The sequence below is a fragment of the Bos grunniens genome, chromosome 7 (genome assembly GCF_055505025.1).
Source record: "Bos grunniens cultivar Pamir isolate PY7600 chromosome 7, Bosgru_T2T1.0, whole genome shotgun sequence".
NCBI lineage: Eukaryota > Metazoa > Chordata > Mammalia > Artiodactyla > Bovidae > Bos > Bos grunniens.
In genome coordinates, this window is record NC_141171.1 from 103,466,399 (window position 1) to 103,487,157 (window position 20,759).

General features: G+C 38.4%; 1 long non-coding RNA gene across 1 annotated transcript in view; it reads left to right on the forward strand.

Annotated features, from left to right (window-relative positions):
* LOC147370069 (uncharacterized) overlaps positions 1–20,759 on the forward strand; it is a 205,208-nt gene that overhangs the window by 108,123 nt on the left and 76,326 nt on the right. The window lies entirely within an intron of this gene.

Genomic DNA, 20,759 nt, shown 5'->3' on the forward strand with positions numbered 1-20,759 from the left:
TAGAAAGCAACTATTTAAATTGAAGTATAGTTGATATACACTATTATATAAGTAACAGGTGTACAGTATAGTAATTCACAATTTTTAATGGTCATACTCCATTTGTAGTTATTATAAAATATTGGCTATATCCCCTATGTGGTACAGAAAACCTTTTGTTATGAGAATAAAATGGAGCAAAACAAATCAAAGTATTAGAATTCTTGTAGTCTAATAACAAAATCAGTTATATAACCTTAACCAAGAAAGCAGATCTGGAATTTCAGGGTCTTTAATGGAGTTGTAAAGTGTATTATAGTCATGAGTTACTGACATGTTGCTCATTATAATAATATCTTCATGTATTCCTTGAGTCAAGGTCACAGGTTCAGCAGTCGTGCTGTTGGAGCTTCTGAGCTGATAGTAAGGGAAGGTGGCATATGTAACCAGGAGGAAGGGCTGGTTTGGTGGACACGGCCAGAGTCACAGGGCAGGGTAATTTTGGAAAGCTGGATGGAGGGAGTAGAAGATCCTGGAGAATGAGAATTCTCTTCCCAAAGAGATCATGGAGTAGACCAACATGAACAAGTACCTCCTGGAGAAAGCAATAATCTCCACTAATATTTCTGATAGTACCCACCTCTATCAGATTTCTTTTCAGATGTGAGAGGACAGAGCTATACACTGTGGCAGACATCAAGGAGTCCAGAAGGACCAAGGACTCCTTGATAAGGAGTCCATGAGATAAATATCAAGTTCATGAGATGTAACAAAATCCCTAATACTGCAGGAAGAGAAGCGAAAACTGTTAGGTCCAGCTTGCCAGTAACTTAGGAAAGCAGGCTGTAGACGCTGCTGGGACAGTGGTCTGTGTCGGGGCCATGTTGTCTGTGGTGTGGACTTCATCCCCAGCAGTTACGTCGTGGTTTGGGGCAATGTGCTCCGAAGTGACACTTTCCCCTGGTTGATAATGGGGTGAGCTCCTCGTGCAGTGATGTCTGGGATGTGCAACTGGAGTATCCGTTCCTATCTTTGGTTGATGTTTTGTTGAATCCATGGTATTATAATAAAGCTGAGCCACTTGTGCAATTTGAAGGAAAATGTAGGCCTGGGAATTCAACTTGTGTGCATCTTTTAAATCAAAGGGCATTGTGGAGGCACAGCTAGCCAAGATGATGCCAGAATGCCGGATACTGCTGTAATTGAACCATAGTGCTGGAATCTGACAGGCACAGTTAAAACCCCAATTAAAGGTGGCTGAATCTAAAAGATCCCAAGAATCCAAAATCTTGCCCAGATGGATAAGACAAGGGGTTCTCCTGAACACAGATTTTAAATCATATGGCCTGACTTGGGTGTGTTTCCTCAATCAGTGTCAGATGTTCACCGATTACAATGTTAGTGGCTGGAGGTGAGAATTTAGCACTAACCTGTTGCTATGCTCTTCCAGTTGAGCCAGTGACTGTGGACCCTGTCTCAGTTGTTGGTTTGGTGACAGGGACATCTTCAGTCAGCCAAATCCAATGACGTAGGAGCCTTTACTGTGGTTGGTTGAAACAGTGACTTAGTTGAAGAGCTTGGGCCTCTGGATCACATTTCAGTGAAAGTACTCAGACCAGTAATAACAGGACCAAGAGTCAGCAGAATGGTGTGCAGCGGCATTTGACAGACTTTTTTTTTTTTTTTTTTGCCTGATGTAGATTTTTCTCTAGCATGTATTATTACCACGGAGGGGTTGTTGTCTGGTTTTATTATGGGATATGGTATTAATTCCATTATTATCTCCAGATTTGATTTTAATTTACTAAGTAAATGTGGGCTTCTTTGTTTGTTTTGTTTTTTAATGTCCCATCTTGGTAGTCTGCATTATCTGTGGGAATGGTCTGGGAAGATTAATTTTAATTTTCTGGAAAGGATCAGAGGGAGAACATGGATTAATTATCCACATTCTAAAATCTGAATATTGAGAAAGATTTTTCTGGGCAGTGGGAGTTTAGTCTTAAATGAATCTCATATTAGATGATGTTATAAATTTGTCAAATTAACACCTGTTAAGTACAGCACTACGGACAATTTCTCTTGTGTTGTTACACAAGAAAAGACTCTACACATGGACATCACAAGATGCTCAATACCAAAATCAGACTGATTATATTCTTTGCAACCAAAGATGGAGAAGCTCTATAGAGTCAGCACCAACAAGACAGGGAACTGACTGTGGCTCAGATCATAAACTCCTTATTGGCAAATTCAGACTTAAATTGAAGAAAGTAGGGAAAACCAGTACACCATTCAGCTATGACCTAAATCAAATCCCTTATGATTATACAGTGGAAATAAGAAATAGATTTAAGGGCCTAGATGTGATAGATAGAGTGCCTGAAGAACTATGGGCAGAGGCTCATGACATTATACAGAAAACAGAGGTCAAGACCATCCCCAAGGAAAAGAAATGCAAAAAAGCAAAATGGCTGTCTGAGGAGGCCTTACAAATAGCTCCTCCTATTTGTAACAGAAGTGAAAAGAAGAGAAGAGAAAAGCAAAGGAGAAAAGGAAAGATATTCCCGTCTGAATGCAGAGCTGCAAAGAATAGCAAGGAGAGATAAGAAAGCCTTCCTCAGTGATCAATGCAAAGAAATAGAGGAAAACAATAGAATGGGAAAGACTAGAGATCTCTTCAAGAAAATTAGAGATACCAAGGGAACATTTCATGCAAAGATGGGTACAATTAAGGACAGAAATAGTATGGCCCAAACAGAAGCAGAAGATATTAAGAAGAGGTGGCAAGAATACACAGAACTGTACAAAAAAGATCTTCATGACCCAGATAATCACAATGGTGTGATCACTGATGACTCACCTAGAGCCAGACATCCTGGAATGTGAGGTCAAGTGGGCTTTAGGAAGCATCACTATGTACAAAGCTAGTGGAGGTGATGGAATTCCAGTAGAGCTATTTCAAATCCTGAAAGATGATGCTGTGAAAGTGCTGCACTCAATATGCCAGCAAATTTGGAAAACTCAGCAGTGGCCACAGGACTGGAAAAGGTCAGTTTTCATTCCAATCCCAAAGAAAGGCAATGCAAAGAATGCTCAAACTACCGCACAATTGCACTCATCTCACATGCTAGTAAAGTAATGCTCAAAATTCTCTAAGCCAAGCTTCAACAGTACATGAACCATGAACTTCCAGATGTTCAAGCTGGATTTAGAAAAGGCAGAGGAACCAGAGATCAAATTGCCAACATCTGATGGATCATGGAAAAAGCAAGAAAGTTCCAGAAAAACATCTATTTCTGCTTTATTGACTATGCCAAAGCCTTTGTGTAGATCACAATAAACTGTGGAAAATTCTGAAAGAGATGGGAATACCAGACCACCTGACCTGCCTCTTGAAATACCTGTATGCAGGTCAGGAAGCAACAGTTAGAACTGGACATAGAACAAGAGACTGATTTCAAATCGGGAAAGGAGTACATCAAGACTATATATTGTCACCCTGCTTATTTAAATTATATGCAGAGTACAAGAAGAGAAACACTGGGCTGGATGAAGCACAAGCTGAAATCAAGATTGCCAGGAGAAATATCAATAATCTCAGATATGCAGTTGACATCACCCTTGTCGCAGAAAATGAAGAACTACTATAGAGCCTTTTGAAAGTGAAAGAGGAGAGTGAAAAAGTTGGCTTTAAGCTCAACATTCAGAAAACTATGATCATGGCATCTGGTCCCATCACTTCATAGCCAATAGATGGGGAAACAGTGGCTGACTTTATTTTTTTGGGCTCCAAAATTACTGCAGATGGTGACTGCATCCATTAAATTAAAAGAAGCTTGCTTCTTGGAAGAAAACTTATGACCAACCTAGACAACATATTAAAAAGCAGAGACAGTAATTTGTCAACAATTGTCTGTCTAGTCAAGGCTATGGTTTTTCCAGTAGTCATGTCTGGATGTGAGAGTTGGAGTATAAAGAAAGCTGAGTGCCAAAGAATTGATGCTTTTGAACCGTGGCGTTGGAGAAGACTCTTGAGAGTCCCTTGGACTTCAAGGAGGTCCAACCAGTCCATCCTAAAGGAAATCAATCCTGAGTGTTCATTGGAAGGAATGATGCTGAAGCTGAAACTCCAGTACTTTGGCCACCTGCTGGGAAGAACTAACTCATTGGAAAAGACTCTGATGTTGGGAAAGATTGAAGGTGGGAGGAGAAGGGGAGAAAAGAGGATGAGATGGTTAGATGGCATCACTGATTCAATGGACATGAATTTGAGTAAACTCCAGGAGTTGATGGACAGGGGGCCTGGTGTGCTGCAGTCCATGGGCTCTCAAAGCCTCAGACACGACTGAGTGAGTGCACTGAACTGGACTGATTTATATACACACACACACACACATATGCAAACATGTATGTGTGTATATTGCAGAGCTGAAGGCAGCACAGATTTTTGCATCTGAAGCCCATGGACAGTATATACCATCACAAGTCATCCAGAGATTCTAGGAGGCATACAAGAGGTTACCGAAGGCTCTTCAGTGGCTTCTGAGGGCACTAACAGTAATGCCCATTGATTTCAATTTGAATAGATTTTACAACTTTTACTGAAGGATCTCTATTTAAGTGGACTGATTTGTAAGCAGCAATATTCTTGAGATTAAGTAGAATTTATAAATTAGGAATGTATTTCCTCCAAATGGACTAAAATCTGTTAGAATCATATGTCCTTAATAAGGGTGTTCAACGTAATCCCTTGGAGAGAGGTGTCATCAATGTAATATTATCAAGGTTCGTGGGGAAAGATGGATACAGTTATGATCTCTGCATAAAAGACAGTTTGCCTTAGCAAGGCTGCACAGGTCCGCCATGGGTAGCCCAGTGAAAGGGTATTCTGTCCCTTTGCTGGTGAAGGTCAGCTGTGACTGAAGAGGATGTAGAAATCGAAACTGAGTAGCACATACTAGCCAGTTTTACAATAGCAAAATACTTACTGAATGCAGAGTGGATAGAGGTAGTAATTTAAATAAATTTGCATTGTATTAGTTTGCTAGTTGTCCCATAACAAAGTGCCACAGACAGGTGTCTTAAACAACTAAAAAAAAAAAAGCATTTTCTCACAGTTCTGCAGGTTGATCAAGATATTGGCAAGGTTGGTTTCATTCTGAGGCCTTTCTCCTTGGCTTGTAGATGATTTTTCTCTCTGTCTTCACGGGGTTAGACAAGACATATATATGATGTCATTTATATGTATAATCTAGATATTGGTACAGATGAACCTATTTGCAAAGCAAAAATAGAGGCGAGAATGTAGAGAACAAATGTATGGACACCTAGGGAGAAAAAGGCAGACGCGTGAATCGTGAGATTGGGATTGATGGATATACATTATTATGTATGACATAGATAACTAATGAGAACCTACTGTATAGCATAGGGAACCCTACTCTGCTCTGAGGTGACTTAAATTGACAGGAAATTCAAAAAAGAGGAAATATATGTGTATGTATGGACTTCCCCGGCAGCTCAGTGGTAAAGAATCCGCCTGCCAATGCAGGAGATGCAGGTTTGATGCCTGGGTCAGGAAGATGACCCTGGAGAAGGAAGTGGCAACCCACTTCAGTATCCTTGCCTGGGAAATCTCATGGACAGATGAGCCTGGTGGGCTACAGTCCATGGGGCTGCAAAACAGTCAGATACAACTTAACAACTAAATGACAACAACAACATATGTTATATGCATAGCTGATTTATTTTATTGTACAGCAGAAAAAGAACACAATATTGTTAAGTAACTATATTCCAATAAAAAAGTTTTAAAAAAGAAAACAAGCAGTACCAACTTATCTCTCTCCTTCATATTAAAAGATATTTTATTGTACTATGATATATACAAAAAGAAAACCCATGGGAATTTGCCTTTGTTTTGTTAATTAAATGCCAATGGCTGCTCTTAGGAAGGCCAAGAGTGACTTTAAGAAAAATTGTCACAGACATTTCTATTTTAAATTTTGGAGTTTTAAAGTACGAGAATATTCTCTGAAGTCAATTTTTATGGGAAATTACTAAAACACATGGAAAAAGCATGACTTCGTGGCTCATGGGTAGAGCTCACAGTCTTGTATTACGGTCCTCATGCTGTGCTTTGCCTATGATTGGTAGCTCAAAGGCATCATTTTGAGTGGAATCATATTGTTTAGAAGTAGTAACTCATGCTGCTTTACTACAAAGCAATCAGTAACACCGAGATCAGTTGGACAGGATAGAAGAAAAAGGAAAGAGGTGGTTGAAATGCTATTATTTCTGATATTAAAGATATTAAGAGGGAAGAAATGGAAAGTAGACTGGGTAGGAATTGTACTGATTTGTATAAAATCTGTTTAAATATTTACTCATGGCTTAATAACTTCAAAATAAAGTGTATTTTTCAAAGCATATATTTGAATAAGTAGAGTGACGTTTAAATCATGATGTTTATGAAATACATAAATAAAACACTAATCTGATTGAAATTAGCTAATATTGATACACTTACTCTGCAAAGCTAAGTTACAGAACTCCCAAAGACGGTTTTACCATTTTCTTAAAATTTCCCTCAATAAAATTAAAAGTAATCCATATGTCTAAGATTATTTTATGTTAATGTCATGAAGAGAACAGTTGATGATGTGTGTAACTTTGTTATTTGATACGTCACAAGGCTTTTAATGTCTTTAAAATAAACCTGAGAAATAGTGTCAGGAAATTGCACCTTGATGAAGATGAGCAACACACAATTTCCAGAGATTAAGAATTTCCTTAAAATTAACTAGTTTTGATTAAAGAAATTCTGTTCACAAAGCTTGAAGAATGGTGTCAAATAGAATATAAGTGAAGACAAGTCTAGACACCAAGAGAGCCACTTTGGAATCCTGACTTGACTTTGTGTAAGTTTCTTAGTAATGCCCCATGACCTATTTTCTTCTTTTGCAAAAATAAGAATATATAGCTAAGTTATCCTAAATTACTTCCTGTTGTAACATTTTCTATATCTAGCACTCATTGGATAACATCCCTAATGTGAGTTTCATGTACATTAATTCTGTACTGAAAATCAAGTTCCCATTCACATTCTGTCAGCATGGATTAACATACAGACAGGGCAATGTTGACCATGAAGATTCAGTAGCCCAAAGAAGCAAGTTCATTTATATTCAGTTTTACCAAATCTTGGAGAAGGCAGTGGCACCCTACTCCAGTACTCTTGCCTGGAAAATCCCATGGATGGAGGATCCTGGTAGGCTGCAGTCCATGGAGTCGCTAAGAGTCAGGCATGACTGAGCGACTTCACTTTCACTTTTCACTTTCATGCATTGGAGAAGGAAATGGCAACCCACTCCAGTGTTCTTGCCTGGAGAATCCCAGGGACGGGGGAGCCTGGTGGGCTGCCATCTATGGGGTTGCACAGAGTCGGACACGACTGAAGTGACTTAGCAGCAGTTAGCAGTTACCAAATCTGCTTATTTAACTTATATGCAGAGTACATCATGAGAAACTCTGGACTGGATGAAGCACAAGCTGGAATCAAGATTGGTGGGAGAAATATCAATAACCTCAAATATGCAGATGACACTATCCTTATGGCAGAAAGTGAAGAGGAACTAAAGAGCCTCTTGATGAAAATGAAAGAGGAGAGTGAAAAAATTGGCTTAAAGCTCAACATTCAGAAAACTAAGATCATGGCATCCTGTCCCATCACTTCATGGCAAATAGATGGGGAAACAGTGGCTGACTTTATTTTTCTGGGCTCCAGAATCACTGCAGATGGGGATTGCAGCCACAAAATTAAAAGATGCTTTCTCCTTGGAAGGAAAGTTATGACCAACCTAGACAACATATTCAAAAGCAGAGACAAAAAAAAAAAAAAATGCAGAGACATTACTTTGCCAACAAATGTCTGTCTAGTCAAGGCTATGGTTTTTCCAGTGGGCAAGTATGGATATGAGAGTTGGACTACAAAGAAAGCTAAGCGCCAAAGAATTGATGCTTTTGAACTGTGGTGTTGAAGAAAACTCTTGAGAGTCCCTTGGACTGCAAGGAGATCCAAGCAGTCTATCCTAAAGGAAATCAGTCCTGAATATTCATTGGTAGGACTCATGCTGAGGCTGAAACTCCAGTACTTTGTCCACCTGATGCGAAGAGCTGACTCATTGGAAAAGACTTTGATGCTGGGAAAGATTGAGGGCAGGAGGAGAAGGGGACAACAGAGGATGAGACGGTTGGATGTCCACCGACTCAGTGGACATTGGTTTGGGTGGACTCCGGGAGCTGGTGATGGACAGGGAGGCCTGGCTTTCTGTAGTTCATGGGGTCACAAAGATTCGGACACGACTGAGCAACTGAACTGAATTGAACTTACCAAATCATGTACTGTATGACTATTACGATATTTACATTGAGGCATGTTTCATCAGGCAGCCTTTCTTAATACATAATCACTTTTTTGGGGGGATTGACATGTACATCCTGCTATTTTTAAAGTGGATGACCAACAAGAACCTACTGTGTAGTCCAGGAAACTCTGCTCAATGTTAAATTTAATTTTTATTGTATATTGGGGTATAGCTGCTTTACAATGTTGTGTTAGTCTCAAGTGTACAACAAAGTGATTCATACAAATGAATTCATTAATAAAACAGAAGCAGACTTGTAGACTTAGAAAACAAACTTATGGTTACCAAAGTGGAAACATGATGGGGGGGACAAATTAGGAATTTGGGATACACACATACTACAATATATAAAATATATAATCAACAAAGACCTATGGGTATAGCACAGGGAACTCTACTCAACATTCAGTAATAACCTATATGGAAAACAATCTGAAAAAGAAGGTTATATGTATATGTATAATCAAAATCACTTTAAAAAATTCCTAAAAATTGTTATAGGGGCTTCCCTGATATCTCAGATGGTAAAGAATCCGCCTGCAATGAGGAGACCCCAGTTTGAGTCCTGGGTTAGGAAGATCCCTTGAAGAAGGGACAGGGTACCCACTCCAGTATTCTTTGGCTTCTTTTGTGCCTCAGCTGGTAAAGAATCCACCTGCAATGCGGGAGACCTGGGTTCAAAGATTGTTTGTTGTTTTTTTAATTTGTTTATCTTGACAGTTTTGAGGCCCTGGATAGAATCTGGCCAGTTCCCTTTCTTGAGTGGTTAAATCCATGCCCAACCTTATATCAAAGCTTCATCCTACATCACCCATTTTTAGATTGGGCATTTGGGTGTATTTCAGGTAACAGCTGTGTTTGGCAGAGGCCTATTCCAGGGGCTGAAACATCTTCCATGTTGGTGTTTTCTTTGTAATTGTGTGGGGCAGAACTCTGGTTTGTCTATGTGCTACGGATTGGAGGAAAGTGTGGCTGGGCTGCCCAACACTAAAGAGATGCCACTTTGATCTCCTTGTCACTGCTGCTCAGGCTGGTACTGGGCTGCCAGTCTTCTTTGCTGCTGTATGAATTACTGTCATCATCAGTAAACTGCACACCCCAGCTTCACACCATCCCTGAAGGGTCTGGTGGGCTTCAACCACACGGTCATGGTACGGTCATGCGATTCTGCTCACAGCATCAGTTGATTTGTAAGATTTAGGCTTTATTTTGATGGCAGTACACAACACAATGAATGAATCAGATGAATCACAGGAAAACTCTTATAACTCCAAACAAGAGAAGACTGCTAAGCAAGGCCACCGGGCAGTCATACCTCGGACAGGGTAATGGCAAGCTGGAGCTGCAGCAGGCAGCTTATGCACGTTTATTTTTGTTTTTATTTTCATTACTCTAGGAGGTGGGTCAAAAATGATCTTGCTAAAAAAAAAAAAAAAAAAAGATTTTGCTGCAATTTATGTCAAAGAGTGTTCTGCCTGTGTACAGCTTGTTTTCTGTTCTGTGTTTGATTTTTACTTCAAGAGTAAACCTTCCTGAGTAAACCACATTTTAATAAATATTGGAATTCTAAGGACAATTTTTAATTCCATTTCATTTGTAACTGCCTGAACTTGGACCACAATTCTAACAAAATATGGGAATGCTGCCATAGTAAAGGAAATTTAAGAGACAAGGTAAGGCAAAATAAATTTTCATCTCTTCAAAGGTACTTACAATTTTCTTAACAACAAAATAAATGATCAAATTTCATTTTCTATTTGGCAATAAGCTGTCTCTAGTTTTGTTTTGTTTTTAATTTACTTACTCATACCAGTGGGCAGAATAGAGCAACCAGAAATAAAGCCATGCATATGCAGTCAGCTAGTCTTCCAGAAAGGTACCTAGAAAATAAAATGGAAATAGTCTCTTCAATAAATGATATTAGTAAAACTAGATACTCACCTGCAAAAAATAAAATTGAACCCTTGTCTTAGAACATACACAAAAATTAACTCATTAGATTAACAACTTAAGTATAAGCATACAACTTCTAGAGGAAAGCATAGAACTCTGAGAGGAAAACCTGGGGGAAAATGTCCTTGATATCGGTCTAACAGTGATACTTTGAATTTGACATCAGAGCAAAGGCAGCAAAAGCAAAAACAAGTGGAACTGCATCAAACTAACAGTAAAAGAAACATTCAACAAAGTGAAAAGATAAAGTACAGAACTGCAGAAGACTTTTGTAAACCATGCCGAGCTTCCCTTGTAGCTCAGTTGGTAAAGAATCTGCCTGTAATGCAGGAGACCTGGGTTTGGTCCCTGGATCAGGAAGATCCCCTGGAGAAGGTAGTGGCAACCCACTCCAGTATTCTTGCCTGGAGAATCCCATGGGCAGAGGAGCCTGGCGGGCTACAGTCCATGGGGTCATAAGAGCTGGACACAACTGAGCGACTAAACCACCACGTGGTGACCTTTACTCTTTGTAAACCATGTATCTGTTAAGAGGCTAATAACCAATATATATATATATATATATATATGTATATATAAATATATATAAACTCATATAACTCAATAGCAAAATAAATAAAACAGTTAAGTAGGCAAGGGACCTGAATAAACATTTCTCTAAAGAAGATATCCACAGCCAAGGCATGGAAGCAACCTAAATGTCCATCAACAGAAGAATGGGTAAAGAAGATATGGTACATATTTACAATGGAATATTATTCAGTCATAAAAAGAAAGGAAATTGGGTCATCTGTAGAAATCTATATAGACCTAGAGAGGGTTATACAGATTGAAGTAAGTCAGGAAGAGAAAAATATTGTACATTAATGAATATATATGGAATCTAGAAAAATAGTCTAATCGATCCTATTTACAAAGCAGAAATAGAGATACTGATGTAGAGAACAAATGTATGGCTATCAGGATGTCAGGGGAAGAAGGAGGGGGAAGGGACTGGGAGACTGGGGTTGACACATATACACTATTGATGCTATGTATAAAATATACAACTAATGGGAACATAGTTGCACAGGAAACTCTACTTAATGCAGGTGGTAACTTGAATGGGAAGGAAGTGCAAAAGGGAGGGGATATACTTATATGTATGCAGATTCATTTTGATGTACAGCAGGAACTAACACTACATTGTAAACCAACTATACCTCAATCAAAATTAATCTAACAAAGACATACAAGTGCTTTACAGATACATAAAAAGATATTCAACATCACTAGTCATGCTGCTGCTGCTAAGTCGCTTCAGTCGTGTCCGACTCTGTGCGACCCCATAGACGGCAGCCCACCAGGCTCCCCCATCCCTGGGATTCTCCAGGCAAGAACACTGGAGTGGGTTGCCATTTCCTTCTCCAATGCAGGAAAGTGAAAAGTGAAAGGGAAGTCATTCAGTCGTGTCCGACTCTTGGCGACCCCATGGACTGCAGCCCACCAGGCTCCTCCGTCCATGGGATTTTCCAGGCAAGAGTACTGGAGTGGGGTGCCATTGCCTTCTCCATCACTAATCATGAGGACAATGTAAATCAAAATCGCAATGAGATATCACCTCATACCTGTTAGGGTAGAGATTAATAAAAACTCAAAAGATAACACATGTTTGTGAGAATGTGAATAAAAGAGTACAGTTCTGCACTATTGGTAGAAATGTAAATTGATGCAGTCAGTGGAAAACAATGCAGAGTTTCCTTGAAATGTTAAAGAACAGAACTAGCATGCATGCTAAGTCACTCAGTTGTGTCCAACTCTGTGTCCCCATGGACTGTAGCCCACCAGGCTCCTCTGCCCATGGGGATTCTCCAGGCAAGAATACTGCAGTGGGTTGCCATGCTCTCCTCCAGGGGATCTTCCTGTCCCAGGGATTGAAGCCATGTCTCTTACATCTCCTGTGTTGGCAGGCGTATTCTTTACCACTAGCACCAACTGGGAAACCCCAGAACTAGTGTAAGATGCTGCAATTCAATTCTGGATATATAGCCAAAGAAAGTAAGTTCAGTATTTCTAGGAGATATCTGCATTCTCATTTTCATTGTGCATTATTCATAGTAACTAAGGTTTGGAAATAACTTGTGTCTGTAGATTTGTAAATGGGTACAGAAAATGCGATATACACAAAGAAATAAAATGGAATATTATCCAACCTTGAAAAGGAAATCCTGCCACTTGTGACAACAGGGATATACTCGGTGGACATTATATTAAGTAAAACAAGTCAGACACAGAAAGACAAATACTGCGTGTTGTTGTAGTTCAGTCACTCAGTCATGTCCAACTCTTCGTGACCCCTTGACTGCAGCATGCCAGGCTTCCCTACCCTTCACCCTCTCCCAGAGCATAATCTCACATATATGAAATCTAAAAAAGTCAAACTCATAGTAACAGAATAAAATGTTGTTTTCTAGTAGCCAGGGAAATGGGGAGATAATGGTAAAGAGGAACAAATAGTCAGTTAAAAGATAAGCAAGCTCTGGAGACCTAATGTACAGAATGATGACAATATTTATTAATAATAATTGCAATTTTCTAAGAGTAGATCTCAAATGTTCTCAACATATATACAGTCAAAAGTAAGTAGGTGAGGTAAAGGTTATGCTACTTAGTTTGATTGTGTTAATAATTTTACAATGTATATGTATATCAAAACATGATGTCGTATACCTTAACAATATATAATTTCTATTTGTCAAATGTTCTTCAGTAAAACTAAAAAATAATGCTCACTCAAAATATGCTTTGTTTAATATAAACTTCCTAAATGAAGATTTTCATTCACTCAGCAGTGGCCACAGGACTGGAAAGGTCACTTTTCATTCCAATCCCAAAGGAAGGCAATGCCAAAGAACGCTCAAACTACCGCACAATTGCACTCATCTCACACGCTAGTAAAGTAATGCTCAAAATTCTACAAGCCAGGCTTCAACAATACGTGAACCATGAACTTCAGATGTTCAAGCTGGTTTTAGACAAGGCAGAGGAACCAGATATCAAATTGCCAATATCCGCTGCATCATGGAAAAAGCAAAAGAGTTCCAGAAAAACATCTATTTCTGCTTTATTGACTATGCCAAAGCCTTTGACTGTGTGGATCACAATAAACTGTGGAAAATTCTGAAAGAGATAAGAATCCCAGACCACCTGACCTGCCTCTTGAGAAACCTGTATGCAGGTCAGGAAGCAACAGTTAGAACTGGACATGGAACAACAGACTGGTTCCAAATAGGAAAAGGGGTACGTCAAGGCTGTATATCATCACCCTGTTTATTTAACTTATATGCAGAGTACATCATGAGAAACGCTGGACTGGAAGAAGCACAAGCTGGAATCAAGATTGCCAGGAGAAATATCAATAACCTCAGATATGCAGATGACACTACCCTTATGGCAGAAAGTGAAGAGGAACTAGAAAGCCTCTTGATGAAAGTGAAAGAGGAGAGTGAAAAAGTTGGCTTAAAGCTCAACATTCAGAAAACGAAGATCATGGCATCTGGTCCCATCACTTCATGGAAACAGATGGGGAAACAGTGGAAACAGTGTCAGACTTTATTTTTCTGGGCTCCAAAATCACTGCAGATGGTGACTGCAGCCATGAAATTAAAAGATGCTTACTCCTTGGAAGAAAACTTATGACCAACCTAGATAGTGTATTGAAAAGCAGAGACATTACTTTGCCAACAAAGGTCTGTCTAGTCAAGGCTATGGTTTTTCCAGTGGTCATGTATGGATGTGAGAGTTGGACTGTGACAAAAGCTGAGCGCTGAAGAATTGATGCTTTTGAACTGTGGTGTTGGAGAAGACTCTTGAGAGTCCCTTGGACTGCAAGGAGATCCAACCAGTCCATTCTGAAGGAGATCAGCCCTGGGACTTCTTTGGAAGGAATGATGCTAAAGCTGAAACTCCAGTACTTTGGCCACCTCATGCGAAAAGTTGACTCATTGGAAAAGACCCTGATGCTGGGAGGGATTGGGGACAAGAGGAGAAGGGGACGACAGAGGATGAGATGGCTGAATGGCATCACCGACTCGATGGACGTGAGTTTGAGTGAACTCCGGGAATTTGTGATGGACAGGGAGGCCTAGCGTGCTGCAATTCATGGGGTCACAAAGAGTTGGACATGACTGAGCAACTAAACTGAACTGAACTGAAATGAAGATTTTCAAATCTGTAATTGAATACTTTATTCTAGATCACTTTCTCCTTTAAAGTATCCTTTCTAATGAGTATTGAAATGTTAAACAGCCTTTTCCTTAATGAAAAAATATGAAAACAATGTTCTCAATGAATAAGAGCATATTCAATTTGGCTTCCAGTGCCCAGGCTAGGAAATGGCAGGGGTTAGGCTTGCTGGATGGCAGTAGCAATATCAATACCTAATTCTTTTCAGGGCATTGCTTCTTGAATAGGAAAAGAAAAAGAAATTTTACAAGGGAGATCTTTTTTTATGATTTCAAGCAATTCTAGCACAGCTGGAATTCCAGAATGACAAACAGGATGTGGAATGACTTTGAAGCCACATCTACTTAGTCAAATTAACCATAGAATCACTTAAGGTGCTTTATTCAGTGAATAATTATGGTATAGAGAAAGGGCTATGGTGATAAAGTAATTCAGGTTTTAAAGTATACATATTTTCATTAAGATTTTTAGTTATTAAATTTTCTGGGTTGACAAACCACCTCTCTAATTACGAGTAGTTCAGCACGGTTCTTTTCTTTGTTTGTTTTATTGTATGGTCTGCTAGTATAAAGACATGTAAAAGCAGGTTACCATAAATTTATTTGGTGGGAGCCAGAGGTGGGGGGAATTATTCTCCCAAACACAAGGGTAAAGCATGAAGCCTGGAGCAGTGAGTTTCCCTAAACTAATTTATCAACTTCCAAGTGTTTTCTCCTGGCTATACCTGAACAAAGCTCTAACGACATGGCTTGTATAGTACATTTGTTTTTTCGTGCTTTTGTTTATTAGAATGAGACTATCTGTAGCCTTCACCCATTAAATTTTATTTTAATCTTTGTAAGAACTTTATACTTTATTATAATCTTACTTTTGTTTTTATACTTATTTTTATGAATCATTAAGAATCATATAACCTGTGAAATAGACTCCCATGTATTTTTGGCCTGAAGCAGCAGATGATTAAGGAGGATGGCTTAGTATAAAGAACATTAAAATAAGAGTTAGAAAACTAGTCATTATCCCCAGTTCTTTCAGAGATAGTTTGGGCTTCATGATTTAGGTCTTAAAGATTTAGTTTCCCCTTGTATAAAGTGAGGGTTCATGACTAAACCATTTCTAAATCATCAGCATTGACATGTCATAAACCAGTGAGCCCTCCCCTGTCCATACACCAGTCTTGGAGCTCAACTGGGAAACTTTAAGAGTACATACCATCCCTCCCTTTAAATTCTGGTTATTGGGCAGTGTGGGGAACAGAAGAGGTTCAGGTCCTAATCCCAAAACTTATGAATGGATTTTGTTACAAGGAAAAATGGAGGACTATAGTTAGAACTAAGATTGCTGATCAGTTAACTAATAAAACAGCAGACTTATCCTGAATAGACTGGGAGGCCCCAGTCTAATCTCATGAGCTCTTAAAAGTAGAAGAGAGCAACAAGAGTGGGTCAGAGAAACGATACTAGAAAAAGAGGGAGCAATGCCATGCATGAGAGCTAGTCAAGTAAGGCAGAAACTCTTTAGTTAACCACCACCAACTCATTTATTTGATGAACAAAAGTTGCACATTTCCTCTTATCTTACTGTTTTCATTGTTTATTTATCAGCTGATGTGTTTTAGGTTTCAGAGACCCTAGACTCTTCTACACTTAAAGACTATGCTTTAGCCCTTATGCAAAATTAAGAGGCTAGTGTATATTGACATGTTTTAAATTAAAACAGAATGAACTTCCGTTTTCAATTAAAAGACTGGGTTGTAATTTACTGTGATCACACAAGGACATAAATGTAAATGGTCACAAGATATAATGACATGTATTAGCAGATATCGGGGTATACAGAAGGGTGGTTCAGTCTGTTCTCTGGTCAAGAAAAATATTCCCTGAAAGAGCTATAAAATATAATATCTAAAGGATAAGAAATTAATGATGCCAGGAATTTAAAGATTATACAATTTACTGCACAATTACAGTAATATTACATTATTTGCTTTTATTTATTTAAAATAACTTACTCAAATTCTGCCATGTTCAAATACTTTGGCAGGCCCTGAAAATATGAAAATGAGTAAGACACAATCCCTAACATCCCTTCATGATCTAATTGCCACAGAATAGCAGCAATCAAATTTGTGTCTCTTACCCTCACAATTCTACATTTCATTATATGTTCCTTCTCTTGCATGGGGGAAAATTGCAAATACTTATGTCATTATCAAATGATACATTGATTTCCTGCATATTTGATTATTTACAGTTTCCTAGTCTTCTCTGGTGCTCAGAGGGCATGGAACATTTTTGGCAAGGTCTTTCTGCACTATTTTGGCCAGGTCACTCATCACTGGTACTGTAATGCCTGAACAGAAGCAGAGTGCTCTCTTTGCAGCTGGTTTTTTTCAGGTGTGCTCTTGATAGCAACGCTAATGGGCAGATAGTTCACTGCATCTCTAGCTGTTGGCATATGGCATCCGGGAGGACAAGGCAGTCCAGACAGCCCATCAGATTAACCATGTAATAGACCCAGAAGCTGCTCTGAAGCTGTAAAACAAAATTGCTTATGGAGTCTGCCAGCACGCCAGATGCTGCTATTGGAAGAAATATCTTCCAGCGCTGAGCATCTGGGTCTCCTGGTTGCCAGAAAAAAAAGAGAGAGAGAAATGGAATTGGCAATTCACTATCAATGAGGTTTCTTTTGGAATATAAGAATTTTTATATTTTTTAAAATGTCAAGTGCATTATGTTGCAACAAAGGTTAAAATTGGCTATTTCCCATGCATGCCACTATTAACACACATCTTCCATACAGTCCTTAGGCAGCTGGTTGGTTATTATCTAAATAAATCAGAACAATGAGAATTTTGAGTTTGAATGTGAATTTTCAGTCTGTTTCCAATATGCTTATTTTATTGATATTTTGCATAATAACATTCTTGCCAGCTGAATATAAATTTTATATTTAAACAAGGTAAGAAATAATGTTTCATATTAGCACACACTAGTTTGTTTCCTGACTGCCAATTATATAATTGAATATTATAACTAAGATATAACTCCCAAATGTCAATCAACTGTTTTTCAGTGGAATTGCTTTTCTATGCCAAATAAACAGTGGATTTGACTAATTTAATTTAAAGTCAATTAGATTTAGTTTTTTAAGCCGAAGCACAAGGTGAGTCATTCCTTGTCAGTTATATAATGTTTCTATATTGCCTAAACTTTGGTAAAAATTACCTTATATATTTAATTAAAACAATTAATATATGACATTTAAAAATAAGACAATTGTGTTAAATCATAAACACTCACATGTTTTACTTGGCCTGCATGATCTTTTTTGCACTGCTCAAAATAAGTTTATTGAACATATTTATTGAATATGAGAGATTACCTCAAATTTATAATTTTCTATGTTCCAACATTTGAAGCTTTTATATACAGTGATGCTCCAAACCCATTTATTCTCCAGTTTTGCATAGTGGTTAATTACACAGTCTAACTTTTTCAGAAAGTTAGTAGTTTAAAACATTTTTAAATTCAAACACCTGCTTTTCTCCTAGTAGTACATTTAGTAGCCACTTCCAGTAAACATGAATATATTGCAAGTTTCAGTTGTTAATATGCTATAACTCTGTATTAATGAAATTATGATAGTTTGGGAGTTAAACTGTGCAGAGTTAGATTATAAAGATACCTCAAAGATATTATAGGTTTGGTTCCAGACCATCACAACTAAGCAAGTATTTTAACAAACTGAAGAGTGTGAACGTTTTGATTCCCCAGTTCCAATAAAATTTGTTTACACTATACTCTGGGCCAATAAGTGCGCAATAGGATGTCTAAAAAAAAACAATGTATATACCTTAATTAAAGCTATACTTTATTGTTAAAAAAAATGCTGTTATCTGAAACTTCAAAAGTTGCAATGTTTTTGCTGGTGGAGGGTCTTGCCACAATGATGATAACTGCTGACTGATCAGGATTGTGGTTGCTGAAGCCTGGGGTGGCTGTGGCAATTTCTTAAAATAAGACAATAGTGAAATTTGCTACATTGATCGACTCTTCCTTTCAGGAAAATTTTCTCTGTCGCCTGTAATGCTGTTTGATAACATTTTACCCACAGTAGAATTTCTTTGAAAATTGGAGTCAAGCCTCTCAAACTCTGCCACTGGCTTATCAACTAAGTTTATGTAATATTCTCAGTCCTTTGTTATTTTAACAATCTTCACAGCATCTTCACCAGGAGTAGGTTCCATTTCAAGGAATCACTTTCCTTGCTCAGCTGTCAGAAGCCACTTCTCATCTATTCAAGTTTTATCAGGAGATTGCAGCAATTCAGTCACATCTTCAAGCTCCACTTCTAATTCCAGTTCTTATGCTGTTTTCACCATATCTGTAGGTGAAGTCTCAAATGACTCAAATCTTTCATGAGGGTTGAAATCAACTTCTTCTAAACTCCTATTAAGGTTGATACTTTAACCTCATCCCAAGACTCATAAATGTTCTTAATGGCATCTAGAATGGTGAATACTTTCTAGAAGGTTTTCAGTTTACTTTTTTCCAGATCCATTAGTGAAGTAACCATGTACGGCAGCTTAAAGAATAAGACTTGAATGTTGAAATTATCCTTTGATCCCCAGGCTACAAAATGGGTGTAGGATGAGGAGACATGAAAACAATATGAATCTCACTGAACAGATCCAACAGTGCTCTTAAAGGCGTGCAAACATGTCATCGATGAGCAGTAATATTTTGAAAGGAATCTTCTTACTGAGAAGAATCAATTAGTATCAACACTGGGGTTAAAATATTTACTAAGCCATATGATAAATAGACATGCTGTCATCCGGACTTTGCTGTTTTCTTTATTGAGCGTAGGCAGGGTCAGTCAGTCAGTCAGTCAGTTTAGTCGCTCAGTCGTGTCCGACTCTTTGTGACCCCATGAACCACAGCACACCAGGCCTCCCTGACCATCACCAACTCCTGGAGTTTACTCAAACTCATGTCCAAGTCAGTGATGCCATCCAACCATCTCATCCTCTGTCGTCCCCTTCTCCTCCTGCCTTCAATCTTTCCCAGCATCAGGGTCTTTTTCAGTGAGTCAGCTCTTCTCATCAGGTGGCCAAAGTACTGGAGTTTCAGCTTCAGCATCAGTCCATCCAATGAGTATTCAGGAAGAGTCTATATAGGCAGGGTCGATATAGTATAATCTTTAAAGATCCCAGGATTTTCAAAATGATAAATGAGCATCGGCTTCAACTTTAAGTCACCAGTTTCACTAGCCCCTAACAGGAAAGTTAGGCTGTCCTCTGAAGTTTTGAAGCAAGGCATTGACTTCTCTTCTCTAGCTATGAAAGTGCTAGATAGCAGCTTCTTCCAAGAGAGTGCTCTATTTTATACATTGAAAATCTCTTGTTTAGTGTAGCCACCATTATTCATTATCTTAACTAGATCTTCTGGATAACTTGTTGCGAATTCTACATTAGTACTTGCTGCTTCAACTTGCACTTTGATGTTAGGTGCAAGTTTGAAGTTAGGGCCTTGTTCTGGATTAAGCTTTGACTTAAAGGAATGTTGTGGCTGGATTGATCTATCCGGACCACAGAAACTTAATGTCAGCAACAGGGCTGCTTCACTTTCTTAGTATTCATGTGTTCACCGGAGTAGCACTTTTCATTTCTTTCAAGAACTTTTCCTTTGCATTTGTAACTTGACACAAGAGGTCTAGTTTTGTGCCTTTCTAGGCTTTTGACATATCTTCCTTGCTAAACTTAATCATTTCTAACTTTTGATTTAGAGTTAGAGACTTGATGCTCTTCCTTTCACTTGATCACTTACAAGCTATTGTAGGGTTCTTAACTCACCTAAGTTAAATAGTGTTGTGTCTCAAGGAAGAAGAAAGCCTGAGGAGAAGTATCTCTTGGGAAGGTAGTACAATAGGGAGAAATGCTGAGAGTTCATAACATTGCACACAGTGTATTCTATATTGTTTCATTTAAAAAAACATATTTATATAGCATTAATATAATAATTATAAAAATATAGACATAATAATTATAATCTATAATAATTATAGATCAAGGTTTTACACATTGGATTTCAGAAATGCCAGCTTCATTCATTTGTCTGTTTACTTATTGACTAACCTTTCTTGTATTCCTTCCATGTGAGGAGCACTGTGCTA